This window comes from Triticum urartu, chromosome 4 (genome assembly GCF_003073215.2).
Source record: "Triticum urartu cultivar G1812 chromosome 4, Tu2.1, whole genome shotgun sequence".
NCBI classification, from domain to species: domain Eukaryota; kingdom Viridiplantae; phylum Streptophyta; class Magnoliopsida; order Poales; family Poaceae; genus Triticum; species Triticum urartu.
In genome coordinates this window covers 75,029,112-75,043,463 of record NC_053025.1, presented here as the reverse complement: position 1 = coordinate 75,043,463, position 14,352 = coordinate 75,029,112, and positions in this window count along the sequence as shown.

Sequence of the window (14,352 nt, the reverse complement as noted above, 5' to 3'; positions counted from 1 at the left end):
GGGAGATGTGCTCATCATCTACACAGCTACGTTGACTGTCCAGCCTTGTGTTTTCTTACGAATCTTGTTGGGAGGATGGCGGAGTAGAATCTGTAGAGAACCCCCGTTTCAGTTGCTCGGAAGGACCACCATCATCCAATGCCTTGCCAATTTCCTTCAGCTTTATTGATTTTGCATTGTGAGGTCATACCGACAAGAAAAAGGAATATCATTCGCTCTTCAGAACTCATTCATGCATGATACTGACGAACACTACTCTGATGAAAGGCAAAGTCATGATACGAGGATGGAATATGTACGAAAAAATGGACGGCTTGACATATTCACACCTATGATGTGGTAACTAAGCAGAAGGCACTTCAACAAATTAGAAACACTGCAAGACACCATATGGAAGGTGCAATTAATATCACTCTGCCATGTTAAAACTGTCTCGTCATAGGTGGCGTTCATCAAACTAGAAGCAATACATGCTAGAAATCATATTCAAGACGCAAACCAATATCACACTGCCAACTTAAAGGTGTCCCATCGTAAGTGACTGATGCAGGATACACAAGAAGAGTAGTTTCATGTAAGAACATGGTGTGATAGACAGATATAGTATGTACCAAAAACAGGAAAGCGTGTCATATTCACATGTATCATGTGTAAGCTAAGCAGATGCAATTTACACTAATTAGGAGCAATACGAGCTAGACACCATATGCAACATGCAACCAGGTATCACACTGCCAAGTTAGAGCAAGCACCTTGGATGGTGGAGTAGGGGAGCGGAGACTTGGACCTTGTAATGCACTATCAGTACAAGGAGAATCGGTACAGATGCTCCATTTACGTTACTGCAGAGGACCACCATCATCGCCTTCCTTACTCTTTTCCTTCCTCTTTCTTGATTTTGCCTTGTCAAGTCAAACCCACAAGAAAAAAGAATAAAATTTGCTCTTCAGAACTCATTGATGCATGATACTGACGAACACTACTTTCATGTAAGGCAGCCACATGATAGGATGATGGAATATATATGAAAAACAGGACGGCGTGACATATTGACATGTATGATGTATAAAGTGTAAACTAAGCACAAGGTGCTTGAACTTGTTAGAATCGATGCAAGCTAGAAACCATATGAAAGATGAAACCAATATCACTCTGCCAAATTAAAAGGGTGCCCTAACAAATGTATTTGACCAAATTAGAAGCAATACATGGCAATAGGCTAGAAATAATATGCAATATGCAACGAATAAAGGTGACTCATCGTAAGTGATTGATGCAGGATACATAAGAGAGGTAGTTTCATGTAAGAACAAGGTTAACACATAGATGTAGTATGTACCAAAAATAGGAAGGCATGTCATATTCACAGGTATAGTGTGTAAACTAAGCAGATGCAATTTACCCTAATTAGAAGCATTACAAGCTAGACACCGTATGCAACATGCAACCACATATCACACTGCGAAGTTAGAGCAAGCACCTGTGATGGTGGTGTAGGGGAAGTGCGGTCTTCAGGTACAGAGCTACGTTCAATATCTTCATTTAGGCTTGCTGTTTCTTGAGAATCATGTGGAGAGGATGAAATTGCATTCTTTATAAGAGTATTGCGTCTCATATTAACCCACGCGTGTGACTGTCTCATCATAAGCGATAGACGCAGGATACACAAGAACAGTAGTTTGATGTAAGAACATGGTGTGATAGGCAGATGTAGTATGTACCAAAAACAGGAAGGCGTGTCATATTCACATGTACAATGTGTAAGCTAAGGAGATGCAATTTAACAAATTAGGAGCATTGATGAGGGATACACAAGAAAAGTGCCTTATCATAAGATATAGTATGTACCAAAAACAGGAAAGCGTGTCATATTCACATGTATCATGTGTAAGCTAAGCAGATGCAGTTTACACTAATTAGGAGCAATACGAGCGAGACACTATATGCAACATGCAACCAGATATCACACTGCCAAGTTAGAGCAAGCACCTTGGATGGTGGAGTAGGGGAGCGGAGACTTGGACCTTGTAATGCACTATCAGTACAAGGAGAATCAGTACAGATGCTCTGTTTACGTTGCTGCAGAGGATCACCATCATCGCCTTCCTTACTATTTTCCTTCCTCTTTCTTGATTTTGCCTTGTCAAGTCAAACCCACAAGACAAAGGAATAAAATTTGCTCTTCAGAACTCATTGATGCATGATACTGATGAACACTACTTTCATGTAAGACGAACACTACATATCACACTACCAAGTAAGAGCAAGCACCTGCGATGGTGGTGTGGGGGAATTGCAGTGATCAACTAGAGAGCTACATTGATTATCTTCATTTAGCCTTGCTGTTTCTTGAGAATCATGTGGGGAGGATGACGCTGCACTCTTTTAACGAGTATGGCGTCTCACGGAAACCCACCCAGGTGACTGTCTCATCATAAGTGATTGACGAGGGATACAAAAGAGCATTAGTTTGATGTACGAACATGGTTAATAGACATATGTAGTATGTATCAAAAACAGGAAGGCTTGTCATTATCAAAGGTATAATGTGTAAAGTAAGTAGATGCAATTTAACCAAATTGGAAGCAATACAAGCTAGACACCATATGCAACATGCAACCACATTTGACAGTGCGAAGTTAAAGCAAGCACCTGGGATGGTTGTGTGTGGCAATTGAGATCATCAACTGCAGAGCTAAGTTTACTGTCTCCAACTGCTGACACTGCACCCGTTAGAGCGCTGGAACGCTTAGTGCTTATCTTCGAATTACACTGGAGCGACTTCTGTCTTTTCTTTTCTGCATTCATCAACACTGCCTTAGAGTCTGAAATACCCATGCATAAAAAACAATAGTGTGAGTATGGGTGAAGTGTGTGCACAATTAGTACAGTGTAAAGGTAGCAGATAGCAGGTCGGTGAGAAATAAATGACGGGAGACATATGATAGCTCCACAACATGCATGGCACACTAAATTACTACAGGATTCTATGAAAATAACAGTCGACTGAAAGCAAATAGGTCAGTCCATTTTTTCTGCACCGTCCGATGTACAAAGAACGGGCAGATCGCCTTCATCTACCTCCAGCGAGTCAGTGTTGACGATCTTCCTCGAAACGCCAGCGACCACCGGCCCAGTATTCCTCCCCTGCCTGCGCTCTCCCCTCGATCTCACCGCAGCGCGGTGCTTGGCACCGCCCCCCGGCCATCCATTCAAGCCCCGCCGACCTCCACATCGGGCGCAAGCAGCTCCTGCGCCCCACACCCCTATGATAGACACCGATGCGCCGCTTCCCCGGGGAACAGACGGACTAGGTGCTCCACGCGCCTAAGCGGGTGCTGCTTCTTTTAATTGCGGTTTGACTGACCCTGAATTGAAATCCAGGCGGGCTACTGACCTCTAGCAAAGGTGAAATAGTAAAAGGGAGGAAACCTTATGCATTTAGTATCACAAAGAAGATGCAGTAAGAAGCGCTCAACTAGTTTCTTTCGTGGGATGAATACAGTGTGAGCGGAGACGTAAGATTTGCATGAATAAGGGAAGAGGAGTACCTCTTTCTGCTGGCAGTGTTGTGTCCTCCTTCTGTTTTTCTGACGATCTTCTTATTGTTCGCCGGAAACCAGAAGTTGTGGAGGACGGTGCAGCCTTGGCCGAACCCATGGCCAAGTTGTTGAGTGTGGTGCGGTGGCCGTCTATCGGCGGCGGGGAAGCAGATCCGAGGCGGCGAACGACGGCGTAGCGGGAACAGCTCCGGTGCGGTGGACGGTTGTGACAGTGGAGCCGCAACAGTGAGGCGCAGGACGGCGTGGTCGGAGTGGTTCTGGTACGGCGCACATCGGAGTCAGCGTCGTGGAGGCAGCTCTGCCTCGGCTTCAGCTGCTAAGTCCTTGAGGGCGTTGCGGTTGCGGTTGCGTTGGACGACGACGTCGGGGTACCGGCTCCGGCGTGATGGAGGAGGGCGGCGGTGGATTGGCCGCTATGGGGTGGAGGACGAAGGAGGCTGGGGTTTCGCGACTGGTGGAGAGGGCGTTTTCGCGCCCACGGAGTATGAATGGGGAAACGGAGGGAGGCGGGGAACTAAGGGGGAACAATGTTTCGGTTTGAGAGGCGCTTGTTTGAAATTTGGGGAAAGTTACAAACTTTCCCCCATCTAAAATTTCGGACATATTGCGGGTTGGGGGTAGGACAGTCATGTCAGGTGTCCCAAATGTGGGCGGGATAGATTTCGGCTGAGCGCATGGGTAGGCGCCCACGGCGTATGAATGCTTCTCTGGCGTCTTGGTGAAGTTACAAACGTACCCCGGTTTAGACCTTTGGACATCGGGCCGATAGGCTACACGGGCCAGAGTCAGGACAGTAATTTCCTACCACCAAAACATTAGTCTCGCGCGGTTTCGGGTGACCAGAGGCCTATTTGGCGCTTCGTTCAGGGCCTCTTTGATTCACAGGATTGTCAAAATGAAGGAATAGGAAAAATGCAGGAATAGGGTGACATGTCCCATAGTATCCTACATGATTTGAAAGAATGTTTGATAGCATAGGAAAAACAAATGAATTATACAAAGAGGTTTGAGTGGATGGAAATTTTCCTCCAAAATGTAGTACAAATGGATCATATGGAAAAATTCCTAAGGATGCCAATCCTACGAATCAAACGAGCATCACAGGAAAAATTCCTAAGGGTTTAAATCCTCCAAAAATCCTACGCAATTCCTTTGAATCAAAGGATCCCTCAATATTTGGGAGCAGAAGCATTTAACGTTTTCGGTTCTCTTGAATTGAACTTTCAGGATTTGTCAAACTTCACAAATCTTTACTCTTGAAAATCCTAAATCTACGATTATTTTGGAATGGAGGGGGTACATTTGAATATACATTGTACACGAGTATATATTAAAAAATATGCAACTTACCTCAGTTCATGCATGGTTCCAGATATAATCTCCTTGGTTGCAAAAAAAGTTAGATATGCGTATGAATATATATAGCATGTTCAAACTCACAACAAAGATTGATGCCCCCTTTTACATCTGATTTACAAATGCCATTATCTCGGGTTCAAATAGATGAATGCACTTCCTATGAATTTGAATCTTTGAAACCCCCTTTATGTTGAATTCGACATGTATTCTATTTCGTAGCTAGCAATTTGGAATGTATCCATGCAAGTGACAAATGTATAAAGTGCTTCACACTAACAACATGGAGTGCACTAATTAATGTTTATATATGAATAGCAAAAGCATCCATTGCCTGTATTTCAAACCGCTCTCACTCTATGGATCAATAATATGAAATAAACACATGCACATGCTAGAATTCAATTGCAGTTGAAGAAAGAGCCTACTCCTGGTACTGTATATTAGTGATAGGGGTGTGTAAAAAGTACACGTGAATACCAGGCATTGTGCGTGTGTGTATACTATCGACGAACTAGCCCCCAAGCTTGTATAACATACTAAGGGCCTAGGGTTACAAATCATATATAGTCGGCTTATCACCAGTGGGGATAGAGTCCTCCGTGACTCTGGTAGCTTCGTGTTGTACGCCGAGTCCTCCACATGGGTCTTCGTATAACACGTCTCGGTCCAACCTATATGTGGCGCAGGATGGAACCGACCCATGAGTCTTCATGTTGACCCACCACAACTAGAAATGATGTGCCCACCACACCACACACGCAATCGGCCACTAAGAAAATAAGCATATACAATAGTACAATGGTATCTAGCTCACGATACGTCTCCATATTTTGTTGATGACACTGACGGACTTTGCATTTGATGCATGCTCCGTATTTTGTTGATGACACTTACGGTCATTGTATTTGAAGCGAAAGCACGATATGGTCACTGGAATTCAGAATAAGCTCATCACGGTCACCACATACATTTTGTCGTGCTAACCAACATGTGGTTGGATGGTTAGAGGACATTGGTTTCTCGAGCCCACCAAGGTTAAAGTCCCGGTGCTCGCATTTATCTTGTGTTAATTTCAGTATTTTTCGGCGACGTACGTTCAGTGGGAGGAGACGTTCCACTCGACTACGAGGCACCTATGGTGACTTCGTAAAATCTTAAGATAATATGCTGGCCCACTCTCTCGAAGGTTCTCATAGGGGTAGGGTTCGCGTGTGTGCGCTTATAGCGGTGAGTGCTTGCGCGTATATATGAGCCCTTGCATCTGTACCATGTTAAACAAATACATATCATGATTATACGGTCACTGGCTCACCCGTACAACTCCGTATTTTGTTGATGACACAATCAATTGACCAGTCAAACGTTCCACGCGGCGCAACTAGTGTTGCACCATTGGGGCGTGTAACCGTGGAGCCCACCTGTCAGCCCGTATATGAAAGAAAGAAATGGTAGTTTGAGTCTATACTGTGTTAATAAAATAGAAGTACATTTTAGGGTGATCATACGGTCACTGGCTCACCATACAGCTTCATAATTTGTTGATAACACGATCAATTGACCAGTCATAGTTTGAGTCTATACCGTGTTAATAAAATAGAAGTACATTTTAGGGTGATCATACGGTCACTGGCTCACCATACAGCTTCGTAATTTGTTGATAACATGATCAATTGACCAGTCAAACGGTCCACATTCAGCAGCGCACATTACCATAGGGCCCACCGGTCAGCGCGTATATGAAGGACAAAAATGGTAATAAATGAGTGGTTTCGGGGAGGGCGGGCCGGCCGCGGGTGGCGGGGGCTGGCGATTCGGTCGGTGGTGGCTAGCGGCTCAGGGGGGGTGGAGTTTGATGATAAACTGGAGGCCCTTGATTTCGTATCCAACGGCTGGAAAATCTAATGACCAGAGATGAAAAAGTCAGTCGACTGACGTGTAGCCTCACCCCGCACGTACACATGCATGCACACAAGACACGCACGCAAGACACGCACGCATGTAGGCGTGCAACATTGACACGTACACATGCACGCATGTTGGCGTGCAACACTGACATGTACACATGCACTCACAAACACACGCACGTACGCACCCATGCATGCAACACTGAAACGTACCCTTGCACGCACGCAACACTCGCACGCCTGCATGCACACAGCACACGACGCAAGACACATGTTCAGCCTATACGTGCATGCACCCTTTGTTAAGGACATGGATTGTTATGGGTATTAATCAATCTTATCTGTGATAAGCAGAACATTGATGTTTGCAGCGGTCTTTATGAATCACAACGTATCGAACGGGCTATCAACATAGTAGGCTTATCTACATGAAAAAGGTGATGTCACACTCAATGAACAACCATCGGTTTATGAAATGCTCGCTTCTGACCGCCCTGGCCCACCAAAGGTTCCTCTGCTGTGCGCTGCCTACGTTGGGTCACTGACATGCATGCCATGCACCCAAAGAGCCCACATGTCAATGGAAGAATTGTGCGGTGTCCTAGGTCAGAGTCGATTGCGCCACTCGCGGCACGCCCGGCTGAACACGCCTCCGTGCCGCATTCAAACGCCTCCATGAAACCCGCCAGTGTGGAAGTCGAGAAACCAACTTGGACACACGTCCGTTCATGACCGGGCCGCTCCCCTATCTCCTACACCATTTTGTCCACTCTTACAATGGCTTACGAAGAGTAGTTATTCCGCATCCAAGCCGGCTGGGTAGCCAGCCGAATACGAGCTATGCAGCTCGCTGATCCACCTCCCTCCCCTCGCCCGACGGAGCCAGTTGCCGCCCCAAGCCATGGAATTTTGCCATGTGTTGTTTTCATGGACTAGCAAGATGCCCATGCATTGCACAGAACATCAAGATGCATTTTTTACAAACTCCCACATGCATGCAAGGGATAATTAATGTCCTCCTTTGCTAGTACCACGAGGCAAACACCATTAATATTGCATCGATTAGTGTTAGTGGCCTTGTATATCTGCAAATTGTAATTTTGATAATGACCCCTTGTATATAAAAATGGAGGGAGAAAGATGAGAGATAAGGTGAGGAGGAGTGGGGCGTGGTGGTTGACTGGTGGTCGGACTGGGCGGAGGCATGGGGATTGTTGGGGATATTACTACTGGAGGTACACCGGCCTTATGTAGCCGGGTTGACTCCTTGAAGATTAGAAGCCCGTAAAGATGCAAGGATGATGGCGCTTCATGGAGGCCCAAGGCTCGAAGGTAGGTTAAAGCCTGTAAATGTAAACTAGCTTAGTTGTGTAACTTGTATTGTAATATATGAAGGATAGAGACCGAACTGGATACGTTTATGATCCGGCTTCGGGACTTTGTAAACCGGCGGGCGTCAACCTATGTATATAAAGGGACGATCCGGCAGCGGTTTAGGGATAGACAACAACTCGAGAGCCAGACAAAGCGGATTCGCTCCCTGGCCTTCGAAACCCTAGCAATACCAATCACAACTAGACGTAGGCTTTTACCTTCGTCGAAGGGGCCAGACTAGTATAAAATTCCCCATGTCCCTTTGTCCGGTTTAACCCCTTAAAGCTAACCCGTAGCGATGGCTCCATGACTAAGTCCTTTCACAAGGACATCTGCCGTGACAAACCCACGACAGTTGGCTCCCACCGTGGGGCTATCGCACGATGGTTTTGAGTTCTTGAAGGGCAGCTTCGATGGACTTAAGGGATACACTGTGGGCCGGATGATGAAGAGTCGTCGCGGCAAGCTCTACATCGACAACGCAGGATGGGGTCCCGAGGCCGATTCAATCGAATACGGGTACCGGGTCCCCTTTGGTGGGATTCACGTCTTCATCGGCAAGATCGGCGAACTGGCCCCTGAGCCGGACATCTACACTGACATCATCGAAACGGCTCGGCGTGCAAGTTCTTCGCCGGTTCAGCCCGAGGCAAGGCATGTTTTCGTGGGTGTCATCCATGGATCGAGGTACGAGGACGGACCGGTGTCCGATGGAGAGACCGTGGTCTGTTCTGATGATGAGTCTTCTAGAGAGACCGAATCACTTTACCAGTTGCAGGACGGCCGGATTGAGGGAGGATCTGAGGGCAACAGTATTCCGGATTCCCCTGATCTACCAAACCAGGCCGCCATCTTCATGGCCGGCACACAATCGGCGCCTCATTCATCTACCACCGCAGCAATGCTCTCCGGTTCAACAATGGCCACACCAGCAGGGCAGGAAACTCGGCGCCGCCTCCGGCCCAAGTCCTGTCTGATTTGTTCGATGCTTTGGCAATGTTGATGGCCGCGGATGTGGATGCAGCAGCCAAGGATCAGCACAACACGGAGATTGCAAAGGTAAAAGATCAGATATCCCAGGCTAAGGCGGACCTGGCAACAGAGAATGCTAGGATGGCTACAGAGCGGGCTGAATTGGAAGCACAGGCCTACCGGATTAGACTGGATCAGAATGCTTCAGAGGAAGTCATGAGAAGAAGGTATCGATCACGTCTCCCATCGGTTTATGAGCCACAGAATCTCTTCAACACACCAGGAGCAGGAGCTGGGAGCCAACCCACACTAAACCGGGCGGGGGCGCCGGGAACAGGAGTGCCGGTTCAACCGCGCACGACGGACCCGCCTCGCCAGAACAACGTTGTGCCACAGTATGTACCAACACCGCCCAGGCATTATTCCAACCCGTTGGACAACATTGTGGCCGCCGCTTCATGCCTGGCGGCCCTCCCAACTGACGGCGAGTCACCAGTTGCAGTGGAAGCACGTCGGGCCAGGGATATCCTTCAAACAACACTAAATCAACAGCAGGCGTATTCACACAGTCGTGAGAGGATTCATTCCACTCCCCGTCCAAGCCGGAGTTATAGCAGACACGTGGAGGACGAACTGGCCGTGTCCAGTAGTGCACGTCGCCGAAATTCACCATGAGGGAAGAACCCGGCCGGGGGAGGCGCTAATGCGCAAGATGTCGTGGACCATGGCCGCGCACGCCGGGAGGCCGAGTTAGCGGCTCGACACGGAGCACGACAGCATACTCCGGTTCACCCCATGGCCTCCATGGAGCCAGGAGTGATGTTCAGTTCCTTAGGGGTGCTGTGTCTAACCCCCGCTTTGCGTAATGTGAGACTGCCCAAGGATTTCAAGGGACCTTGTAAGGTACCAAATTACACCGCCGATTTGCAACCAGAGGCGTGGGTGGAGAGCTATGAGATGGCAATGGATATGTTAGATGTGGATGAGGCAGTGTGTGCTAAATATTTCACCATGATGTTGGAAGGAATAGCTCGCACTTGGTTGAAGAGCTTGCCGACCAACTCTGTTGGATCATGGGCCAAACTGAAGCACCGGTTTTTCCAGAACTTCAAGGATACGTGTAAGCAGCCGATGTCAATCGTGGATCTGGCCGCTTGTGTCCAAGAGGAAGGGGAGTCCACGACCCATTGGGTCAAACGGGTCTCAGCAATTTTGCATTCATCATATCGTATCAATGCAGACACTGCAGTGTTAACAATAGAGGGCAATTGTCGTTTCAAACTGTTAAAACAGAAGTTGGGAAGGCTCAAACGTCACTGCAATGATATGTCGACACTCATGGCCGCTTTGGTTAAATACACCGATTCAGATAATACCAAGGATCCGGATTCAGAGGAGGACAAACCGGAGAAAGGTAAGAAGAACGGCAATGCCAAGGGTCAACAGCATAATCTGGCAGGCCATGGAAACGGTGGCAAGCGCAAGGCCAACAGTAGCTTGGACTTTGTTGCAAATACCAACGCGCAGGAGAATGTCCAGCACCGTAAGGGCAAGCAGCCCCAGAGGGGTGGAGGTTCAGGCCCCAATTTGGAGCGCTTGTTAAATTAGCCCTGTCCAAAGCATGGATTGAAGGAGAAGCCGGCATCACATCTTTGGAAGGACTGTTATATCATGCGGGATTTCAAGAATTCCAATATGTTCCAATATGACAACGGCCCGCCAGGCGGTTCAGGAGGAGGTTTCCACGGGCCGGGTTACGGAGGTGGTGGTTCCGGTTTAGGGTTTCAAGGCAACCAAACCGGACACGTCAATCAAGGGCACCAAGGCAACCAGGGAGGTTACAACCATCAGGGGAATCAGCAGCAGCAGCAGTCGGGTTATCAGAGCAATCCCAAACAGCTGAACAGCGGGCAATATCATGTCTTCACTACTAGTTTGTGCAAACGTGATCAGAAGCTTCGCAAAAGGGCAGTAAACTCTGTTGAGCCGGTAGTACCTCAGTATTTACGCTGGTCTGAGCAACCTATTTTGTGGAGTAGAGATGATCACCCACCCCGGGTTGATAATCCAGGTCACTTGGCCCTAGTGGTAGCCCCTCAAGTTGGGGGATACAAGTTCACTAAAGTGCTCATGGATGGGGGAAGTAGTATCAATATTTTGTATTATGATACATTCCGCCGTATGGGGTTGACAGATAAGGATCTTAAACCGTCAAATACGGTCTTTCATGGTGTGGTGCCTGGTAAGTCTGCATATCATGTTGGCAAGATAGCTTTGGAGGTAGCTTTTGGAGATGACTATGATTCAAGGTCAGAAATATTGACATTTGAGGTGGTAAAGATCAAAAGTCCGTACCACGCCTTGTTTGGGTGGCCGGCTTATGCTAAGTTTATGGCAAGGCCATGTTATGTTTATCTACAGCTTAAAATGCCAGGTCATAAAGGGAATATCACAGTACATGGAAGTAGAAAGATTGCTTTGGAGTGTGAAGAAGGTGATGCGGCTTATGCTGAGTCGGTTTGTGCCACGGAGGAGTTGAAATTCTATAAGGAGCAAGTTGATCCGGCAGACATGACCTCTTTGAAAAAGCCAACTACAGAACATGATCCAGCGTTGAAGTTCAAATCGGCTACAGACACTAAGATGGTTGACTTTGTTCCTGGCGATTCATCCAAACAGTTCAGCATCAGCGCTAACCAGGATCCCAAATAGGAAAGCACGCTCATCGAGTTCATCCGTGAGAATCGGGACATCTTTGCATGGAAACCTTCTGACATGCCAGGTGTACCGAGGGAACTCACTGAGCACACACTCAACATTGATTCTAAGTTTAAACCGGTCCGGCAGTTCCTCCGCCGTTTCAATGAAGAGAGACGTAAGGCTATAGGTGAAGAGGTAGCCCGTCTGTTGGCCGCAGGGTTTATTGTCGAAGTTTTTCATCTAGAGTGGTTAGCTAATCCGGTGCTGGTTCTTTAGAAAAACGACACCTGGCGCATGTGTGTGGACTACACAGATTTAAACAAGGCTTGCCATGCAGACCCCTTTGCTCTCCCTCGCATTGATCAGATAATTGATGCTACGGCGGGTTGTGACCGTTTGTGTTTTCTGGATGCCTACTCTGGTTATCATCAGATCAAAATGGCGGTTAAGGACCAGGAGAAGACAACTTTCATAACTCCCTTTGGAGCCTTCTGCTATGTTTCCATGCCTTTTGGACTCAAGAGTGCCCAGGCAACTTACCAGCGATGTGTTCAAAATTTCCTTCATAAACAAATTGGGCGCAATGTTCATGCATATGTGGATGATATTGTGGTCAAGTCCAGAAAGGAGGAGACATTGATAGATGATCTACGAGAAACCTTTGACAATCTCCGGGTTTACAAGATGATGCTCAATCCGGAGAAGTGTGTCTTCGGTGTCCCGGCAGGCAAGCTCTTAGGCTTTCTGGTATCAAACAGAGGCATTGAGGCTAATCCAGAAAAGATTCCAGCAATTACATCCTTGGCTAAACCGGCGTGTATTAACGATGTTCAACGTCTGGCCGGCCGGATTACAGCCTTGAGTCTGTTTATCAGTCGCCTTGGAGAGAAGGCCATCCCTTTATATCAGATGCTCAAGAAAATAGATAACTTTGTCTGGAGCGAGACAGCTGATAAGGCGTTCGAGGATCTGAAGAGGCAGCTAGCTGAACCGCCCGTGCTTGCAGCGCCGATCGATAAAGAGCCATTATTATTATATGTGGCTGCTAATGCCCGGGCTGTTAGCGTAGCCATTGTGGTAGAGCGCAAGGAGCTTGGCAAGGAATATCCAGTTCAACGACCGGTTTATTATATCAGCGAGGTGCTCATTGAGTCAAAGCAGAGGTATCCGCATTGGCAGAAGCTGGTGTATGGGGTGTTTATGGCGAGCCGGAAGCTTAAACATTATTTTCAGGGCCATCCTATGACAGTGGTCAGTTCAGCTCCTCTGGGCGACATCATTCAAAACAGAGAAGCAACTGGCCGGATTGCCAAGTGGGCTATTGAGCTTGGACCTCATGGGCTCAAATATATACCCCGCACAGCGATCAAATCCCAGGCACTCGTGGATTTCATCAATGATTGGATAGAGTTACAGGCACCTGAAGAGAAACCAGATAATACATATTGGACTATTCATTTCGATGGATCCAGACAGTTGGAGGGCTCGGGGGCTGGAGTCATACTAACTTCCCCACGAGGTGACAAGTTTTGTTATGTTCTCCGTTTAATGTTCCCTTGTACTAACAATGCAGCTGAATATGAGGCTTTGCTCCACGGTCTTCGGGTGGCTAAGGAGCTGAATTTGAGCCGGGTTAAGTGCTTTGGCGATTCAGATCTAGTGGCTCAGCAGGTGTCTGGCACTTGGGATTCTAAGGACCCACTCATGGCTGCATATCGGCGAGAGGTGGACGCAGTGGCTGGTCACTTTAAAGGTTATCAGGTGGACCATATAGACCGGCGGAAGAATGAAGCGGCAGACGCTTTAAGTCATCTTGGTTCCTAGCGTAAACCGGTCCCGCCCAATGTTTTTCTTGATGTGTTGCATAATCCGTCAGTCAAAGTACCAACGGAAGAATATTTGGCTATTCCTGATCCGGAGGCTCAGTTGGTGGGAGCTCTGCATGCCATACCAGATTGGACGATCCCATATCTGGCTTACATGAACCGGGGCGAGTTACCAGACGATGAAACGTTGGCTCGACAGATAATCCGGCGTTCCTAGTCCATGACCATACTCAACGGGGAGTTACATCGTTACAGTGTTTCAGGAGCAATTCAGCGCTGTGTTTCTCCTCAAGAAGGTTGTGAGATTTTGCGAGAAATCCATGAAGGGGATTGCGGTCACCACGCCAGTTCAAAGTCGTTGGTTGCCAAAGCTTTTCGCCACGGTTTTTACTGTTTGACGGCACATGCTGATGCGGCGGATTTAGTCAAGAGATGTGATGGATGTCAAAAATTTGCCCGCCGTGCACACGTTCCGGCTCAAGAGTTGCGGATGATTCCAATTACGTGGCCGTTTGCAACTTGGGGGCTTGATATGGTTGGACCCTTCAAGCGTTCTAAGGACAAAAAGACCCACCTGTTAGTAGCAGTTGATAAATTCACTAAATGGGTGGAGGCAGAGCCAGTCAGCAAGTGTGATGCAGCCACGGCGGTTCA